Source organism: Salmo salar, chromosome 13, assembly GCF_965601325.2.
Source record: "Salmo salar chromosome 13, fSalSal1, whole genome shotgun sequence".
Classification (NCBI taxonomy): Eukaryota; Metazoa; Chordata; class Actinopteri; order Salmoniformes; family Salmonidae; genus Salmo; species Salmo salar.
The window spans coordinates 9,226,158-9,234,501 of NC_138303.1; positions in this window are offsets into that span (position 1 = coordinate 9,226,158).

Genomic DNA, 8,344 nt, shown 5'->3' on the forward strand with positions numbered 1-8,344 from the left:
AAAATAATGGTGTTCCAACAAAGGTCCAGTTGCCAGGACCACAAATACAAATTCCATCTAGACGCCGTTGCCCCAGAGCACACAAAAAACTATACATACCTCGGCCTAAACATCAGCGCCACAGGTAACTTCCACAAAGCTGTGGACGATCTGAGAGACAAGACAAGAAAGGCCTTCTACGTCATCAAAAGGAACATAAAAGTACTTGAATCAGTTATAGAACCCATTGCCCTTTATGGTTGTGAGGTCTGGGGTCCGCTCACAAACCAAGAATTCACAAAATGGGACAAACACCAAATTGAGACTCTGCATGCAGAATTCTGCAAAAAATATCCTCTGTGTACAACGTAAAACACCAAATAACGCATGCAGAGCAGAATGAGGCCGATACCTGCTAATTATCAAAATCCAGAAAAGAGCCGTTCAATTCTACAACCACCTAAAAGGAAGTGATTCCCAAACCTTCCATAACAAAGTCATCACCTACAGAGAGATGAACCTGGAGAAGAGTCCCCTAAGCAAGCTGGTCCTGGGACTGTTCACAAACACAAACAGACCCCACAGAGCTCCAGGACAGCAACACAATTAGACCCAACCAAATCATGAGAAAACAAAAAGATAATTACTTGACACATTGGAAAGAATTAACAAAAAAACAGAGCAAACTAGAATGCTACTTGGCCCTAAACAGAGAGTACACATTGGCAGAATACCTGACCTCTGTAACTGATCCAAATTTAAGGAAAGCTTTGTTATTGGGAAAGGCCGCCGTAGGCAGACCTGGCTCTCAAGAGAAGACAGGATATGTGCACACTGCCCACAAAATTAGGTGGAAACTGAGCTGCACTTCCTAACCTCCTGCCAAATGTATGACCATATTAGAGACACATATTCCCTCAGATTACACAGATCCACAAAGAATTCGAAAACAAACCCAATTTTGTTAAACTCCCATATCTACTGGGTGAAAAAGAGCAACCAGTGAAGAACAAACACCATTGTAAATACAACCCATATTTATGTTTATTTATTTTCCCTTTTGTACTTTAATTATATGCACATCTTTACAACACTGTATATAAACATAATATGACATTTGAAATGTTTTTATTCTTTTGGGACTTCTGTTAGTGCAATGTTTACTGTTAATTTTTATTGTTTATTTCACTTGCTTTGGCAATGTTAACATATGTTTCCCATGCCAATAAAGCCCCTTAAATTGAAATTGAAATTGAGAGAAAGACTGTAGGTAGGGTTTTAGGGAAGATGAGGTAAGGAGAGAGGAGAGAGAGAAAGGAACTCATGCTGAACGCGGAACAATAGAGAGCTCGGTTTGTTATTTTGAACTTTTCAGAACAAAAAAATTACTGAGAAAATCTGTTTACTAGTCTACTAGCGACACGGTTAGCCTCAGTTGCTGGGACCGAAGAGCTGCTGCTTGTCAAAGCAGCTAGCCAAGATGCTAGCTATCAAGCTAGCCAGGTTTCCCTGACAGTTTGAACACATCCCTTTGCTTGATTAGCTCTTGTGGCTGGGACCGCGGATCGGTATCGGTATTTTATTGCAAAATTCTATTGCAAAAGCAGCAGCTGCTATTCTTTGGGGTCCAAACAAAACATGAAACATGACATATTACAGAACATTAACAGACAAGAACAGCTCAAGGACAGAACTATATACAGTACATTCAGAAAGTACTCAGACCCCATGTGTCACAACGTCCACAGAAGGTGGCGCCTCTCCTCGGTCGGGCGGTGCTCGGCGTTCGTCGTCGCCGGCCTACTAGCTGCCACCGATCTGTGTTTCAGTGTCTGTTAGTTATGTCTGTTTTTTGATTGCACCTGTTTCGTGTTTGTCATTAGTGGGGGGGTATTTAGTCTGTCTGTGTTTAGTTAGGATTCGTGCGGGATTGTTCTTTGTTACGTGTGGTGTTATATTGTTTGGGTTACGACTTATTGTATAGGCAGTAGGGTTGCCGGGCTGCGCCCCGTCTACCCTTTTGAGCGGAGCTTCTTTTAGTCTTTTTGACTGTTGTGCTCCCAGCCATATATGGATTTTGCCTTTGGATTTATTAAATCAAGTTTGTTCCAACGGACCTGTCTCCTGCGCTTGACTCACCCTACAACAGTTCTACCCGCTCGTGACACCTTGACTTTTTCCAAATTTTGTTACGTTACAGCCTTATTCTAAAATGTATTCAATTGTTTTTAATCCCTCATTCCTTTAATCCCTATTGTTGTGAGCATGTAAAACTGTGTGTACCTCAATACCAGTGGTATAAAGTACTTAAGTAAAAATACTTTAAAGTACTAATTAAGTCGTTTTTGGAGGTATCTGTACTTTACATTCGTATTTATATTTTTTGACAACTTTGACTTTGACTTCCCTACAATTCCTAAAGAAAATATTGTACTTTTTACTCAGTACATTTTCCCTGACACACAAAAATACTCATTACATTTTGAATGCTTAGCAGGACAGGAAAATTGTGAAATTCACACACTTAGCAAGAGAACATCCCTGGTCGTCCCTACTGCCTCTGATCTGACAGACTCACTAAACACACATCATAATTTGTAAATGATGTCTGCGTGTTGGAGTGTGACCCTGGCTATCCATAAATAAAAATAAAAATATAAAAAGTTGTGCCTTGTGCTTTGATTAATATAAGGAATTTTAAATGACTTATATTATATATTATATTATAAATTAATTATATTATATAGATATTTCTACTTCTACCTTTGATACCTAAGTACATTTTAGCAATTACATTTACTTTTGATACTTAAGTATATTTAAAACCAAATACTTTTAGACTTTTACTCAAGTAGTATTTTACTGGGTGACTTTCACTTTTACTTGAGTAATTTTCTATTAAGGTATCTTTACTTTTACTCAAGTATGACAATTGGGTACTTTTTTTTTACCACCACTGCTCAATACCGCTTAGGCTATCTCTCTCTCTCTCTCTCTCTCTCTCTCTCTCTCTCTCTCTCTCTCTCTCTCTTAAATTCTCTGCTTTGTCTCATTTACAATCATTGTGAAATTATTGCTTGTCTGAAACCATCCTTTCCAGCTACTTCATTGATATTATAATTTTGCCATAATCTGTCACCGAGTCATTTATCCTGTACTGTAGTATTAGCTTGCTTTATCACCGAGTCATTTATCCTGTACTGTAGTATTAGCTTGCGTTATAATAAATCTGATTTTTATTATAGAATATTATCACTCTCTTGTCATTAAAAGAAACTCTACAGAACCTTTCAATTATAATTGTGCCACATAGGCCTGCGGGTTTATCTCTACTTGCTGAGAAAGTTTCCTGTAGATTTAAATGAGAGGTGGTGCCACTTTAACTGTAGAATATAAATAAAAACCATATTTTATATTCCATAATGAATTACCCAGTTACATTAGGTCACTCCTCTACAGATCTACTAATGAAAGAGAAGGATTGCTGTTTTGAATTTGGTCAAGTTACTGTGGGGGGGGGGGGGGGGGGGGGGGTGGGGGGGACGATTGTTATCCATCAGTAATGATAAGCCGCCAGGTATAGACAACTTAGATGGGAAACTATTGAGAATGGTAGCAGACTGTATTACCACCAGGTATAAACAACTTAGATGGTAAACTATTGAGAATGGTAGCAGACTGTATTACCACCAGGTATAGACAACTTAGATGGTAAACTATTGAATGGTAGCAGACTGTATTACCACCAGGTATAGACAACCTAGATGGTAAACTATTGAATGGTAGCAGACTGTATTACCACCAGGTATAGACAACCTAGATGGTAAACCATTGAATGGTAGCAGACTGTATTACCACCAGGTATAGACAACCTAGATAGTAAACTATTGAATGGTAGCAGACTGTATTACAACCAGGTATAGACAACCTAGATGGGAAATTATTGAGAATGGTAGCAGACTGTATTGCCACCAGGTATAGACAACCTAGATGGGAAATTATTGAGAATGGTAGCAGACTGTATTACCACCAGGTATAGACAACCTTGATGGGAAACTATTGAGAATGGTAGCAGACTGTATTACCACCAGGTATAAACAACTTAGATGGTAAACTATTGAGAATGGTAGCAGACTGTATTACCACCAGGTATAGACAACCTAGATGGGAAACTATTGAGAACAGTAGCAGACTGTATTACCACCAGGTATAAACAACTTAGATGGTAAACTATGGAGAATGGTAGCAGACTGTATTGCCACCAGGTATAGACAACCTAGATGGTAAACTATTGAATGGTAGCAGACTGTATTACCACCAGGTATAGACAACCTTGATGGTAAACTATTGAGAATGGTAGCAGACTTTATTTCCACCAGGTATAAACAACTTAGATGGTAAACTATTGAGAATGGTAGCAGACTGTATTACCACCAGGTATAAACAACTTAGATGGTAAACTATGGAGAATGGTAGCAGACTGTATTGCCACCAGGTATAGACAACCTAGATGGTAAACTATTGAATGGTAGCAGACTGTATTACCACCATGGATTGACAACCTAGATGGTAAACTATTGAATGGTAGCAGACTGTATTACCACCAGGTATAGACAACCTAGATGGTAAACTATTGAATGGTAGCAAACTGTATTACCACCAGGTATAGACAACATTGATGGTAAACTATTGAATGGTAGCAGACTGTATTACCACCAGGTATAGACAACCTAGATGGGAAATTATTAAGAATGGTAGCAGACTGTATTACCACCAGGTATAGACAACCTTGATGGTAAACTATGGAATGGTAGCAGACTGTATTACCACCAGGTATAGACAACCTAGATAGTAAACTATTGAATGGTAGCAGACTGTATTTCCACCAGGTATAGACAACCTTGATGGTAAACTATTGAATGGTAGCAGACTGTTTTACCACCAGGTATAGACAACCTAGATGGGAAATTATTAAGAATGGTAGCAGACTGTATTACCACCAGGTATAGACAACCTTGATGGTAAACTATGGAATGGTAGCAGGCTGTATTACCACCAGGTATAGACAACCTAGATAGTAAACTATTGAGAACAGTAGCAGACTGTATTACCACCAGGTATAGACAACCTAGATGGTAAACTATTGAGAATGGTAGCAGACTGTATTACCACCAGGTATAGATAACCTTGATGGTAAACTATTGAATGGTAGCAGACTGTATTACCACCAGGTATAGACAACCTTGATGGTAAACTATTGAATGGTAGCAGACTGTATTACCACCAGGTATAGACAACCTTGATGGTAAACTATTGAATGGTAGCAGACTGTATTACCACCAGGTATAGACAACCTTGATGGTAAACTATTGAATGGTAGCAGACTGTATTACCACCAGGTATAGCCAACTTAGATGGGAAATGATTGAGAATGGTAGCAGACTGTAATACCACCAGGTATAGCCAACTTAGATGGGAAATTATTGAGAATGGTAGCAGACTGTATTACCACCAGGTATAGACAACATTGATGGTAAACTATTGAATGGTAGCAGACTGTATTACCACCAGGTATAGACAACCTTGATGGTAAACTATTGAATGGTAGCAGACTGTATTACCACCAGGTATAGACAACCTTGATGGTAAACTATTGAATGGTAGCAGACTGTATTACCACCAGGTATAGCCAACTTAGATGGGAAATGATTGAGAATGGTAGCAGACTGTAATACCACCAGGTATAGCCAACTTAGATGGGAAATTATTGAGAATGGTAGCAGACTGTATTACCACCAGGTATAGACAACATTGATGGTAAACTATTGAATGGTAGCAGACTGTATTACCACCAGGTATAGACAACCTTGATGGTAAACTATTGAATGGTAGCAGACTGTATTACCACCAGGTATAGACAACCTAGATGGTAAACTATTGAATGGTAGCAAACTGTATTACCACCAGGTATAGACAACCTTGATGGTAAACTATTGAATGGTAGCAGACTGTATTACCACCAGGTATAGACAACCTTGATGGTTAACTATTGAATGGTAGCAGACTGTATTTCCACCAAGTATAGCCAACTTAGATGGGAAATTATTGAGAATGGTAGCAGACTGTATTACCACCAGGTATAGACAACATTGATGGTAAACTATTGAATGGTAGCAGACTGTATTACCACCAGGTATAGACAACCTTGATGGTAAACTATTGAATGGTAGCAGACTGTATTACCACCAGGTATAGACAACCTTGATGGTAAACTATTGAATGGTAGCAGACTGTATTACCACCAGGTATAGCCAACTTAGATGGGAAATGATTGAGAATGGTAGCAGACTGTAATACCACCAGGTATAGCCAACTTAGATGGGAAATTATTGAGAATGGTAGCAGACTGTATTACCACCAGGTATAGACAACATTGATGGTAAACTATTGAATGGTAGCAGACTGTATTACCACCAGGTATAGACAACCTTGATGGTAAACTATTGAATGGTAGCAGACTGTATTACCACCAGGTATAGACAACCTAGATGGTAAACTATTGAATGGTAGCAAACTGTATTACCACCAGGTATAGACAACCTTGATGGTAAACTATTGAATGGTAGCAGACTGTATTACCACCAGGTATAGACAACCTTGATGGTTAACTATTGAATGGTAGCAGACTGTATTTCCACCAAGTATAGCCAACTTAGATGGGAAATTATTGAGAATGGTAGCAGACTGTATTACCACCAGGTATAGACAACCTTGATGGTAAACTATGGAGAGTGGTAGCAGACTGTATTTCCACCAGGTATAGACAACCTAGATGGTAAACTATTGAGAATGGTTGCAGACTGTATTACCACCAGGTATAAACAACTTAGATGGAAAACTATTGAGAATGGTAGCAGACTATTTTACCACCAGGTATAGACAACCTAGATGGGAAACTATTGAGAATGGTAGCATACTGTATTTCCACCAGGTATAGATAACCTAGATGGTAAACTATTGAGAATGGTTGCAGACTGTATTACCACCAGGTATAGACAACCTAGATGGGAAACTATTGAGAAGTGTAGCAGACTGTATTACCACCAGGTATAAACAACTTAGATGGAAAACTATTGAGAGTGGTAGCAGACTGTATTACTTGCAGGTATAGACAACCTTGATGGTAAACTATTGAATGGTAGCAGACTGTATTACCACCAGGTATAGACAACCTAGATGGTAAACTATTGAATGGTAGCAGACTGTATTTCCACCAGGTATAGCCAACTTAGATGGGAAATTATTGAGAATGGTAGCAGACTGTATTACCACCAGGTATAGACAACCTAGATGGTAAACTATTGAGAACAGCAGCAGACTGTATTGCCACCCCTAGTTGCTATATCTTTAATCAAAGCCTAAAGGAGTGTTTGTGTCTACAGGCATGGAAGGTAAAGTAATTCCACGACCTAAAAACATAAAAATAAAAAAATCCCTCAGGACAGTTTCCTTAGGCCGTTAATCTTCTACATTTTTACAAATGATTTGCCACTAGTCTGACATAAAAGCTAGAATGACTATGTACTAGAGGTCGACTGATTAATCGGAATGGCCGATTAATTAGGGCCGATTTCAAGGATTCATAACAATCAGTAATCTGCATTTTTGGACACCGATTATGGCCGATTACATTGCACTCCACGAGGAGGCTGCGTGGCAGGCTGACCACCTGTTTCGTGAGTGCAGCAAGGAGCCAAGGTATGTTGCTAGCTAGCATTAAACGTATCTTGTAAAATACAATCAATCTTAACATAATCACTAGTTAATTACACATGGTTGATTATATTACTAGGTTAACTAGCTTGTCCTGCGTTGCATATAATCGATGCGGTGCCCGTTAATCTATCATCGAATCACAACCTACTTCACCAAATGGGTAATGATTTAACAAGCGCATTTGCGAAAAAAAGCACAGTCGTTGCACCAATGTGTACCTAACCATGAACATCAATGTCTTTCTTAAAATCAATACACAAGTATATATTTTTAAACCTGTATATTTAGTTAATATTGCCTGCTAACATGAATTTATTTTAACTAGGGAAATTGTGTCACTTCTCTTGTGTTCTGTACAAGCAGAGTCAGGGTATATGCAGCAGTTTGGGCCGCCTGGCTCGTTGCGAACTATGTGAAGACCGTAATTAATTTGCCAGAATTGTACATAATTATGACATAACATTGAAGGTTGTGCAATGTAACAGCAATATTTAGACTTAGGGTTGCCACCCGTTAGATAAAATACGTAACGGTTCCGTATTTCACTAAAATAATAAACGTTTTGTTTTCGAAAATATAGTTTCCGGAT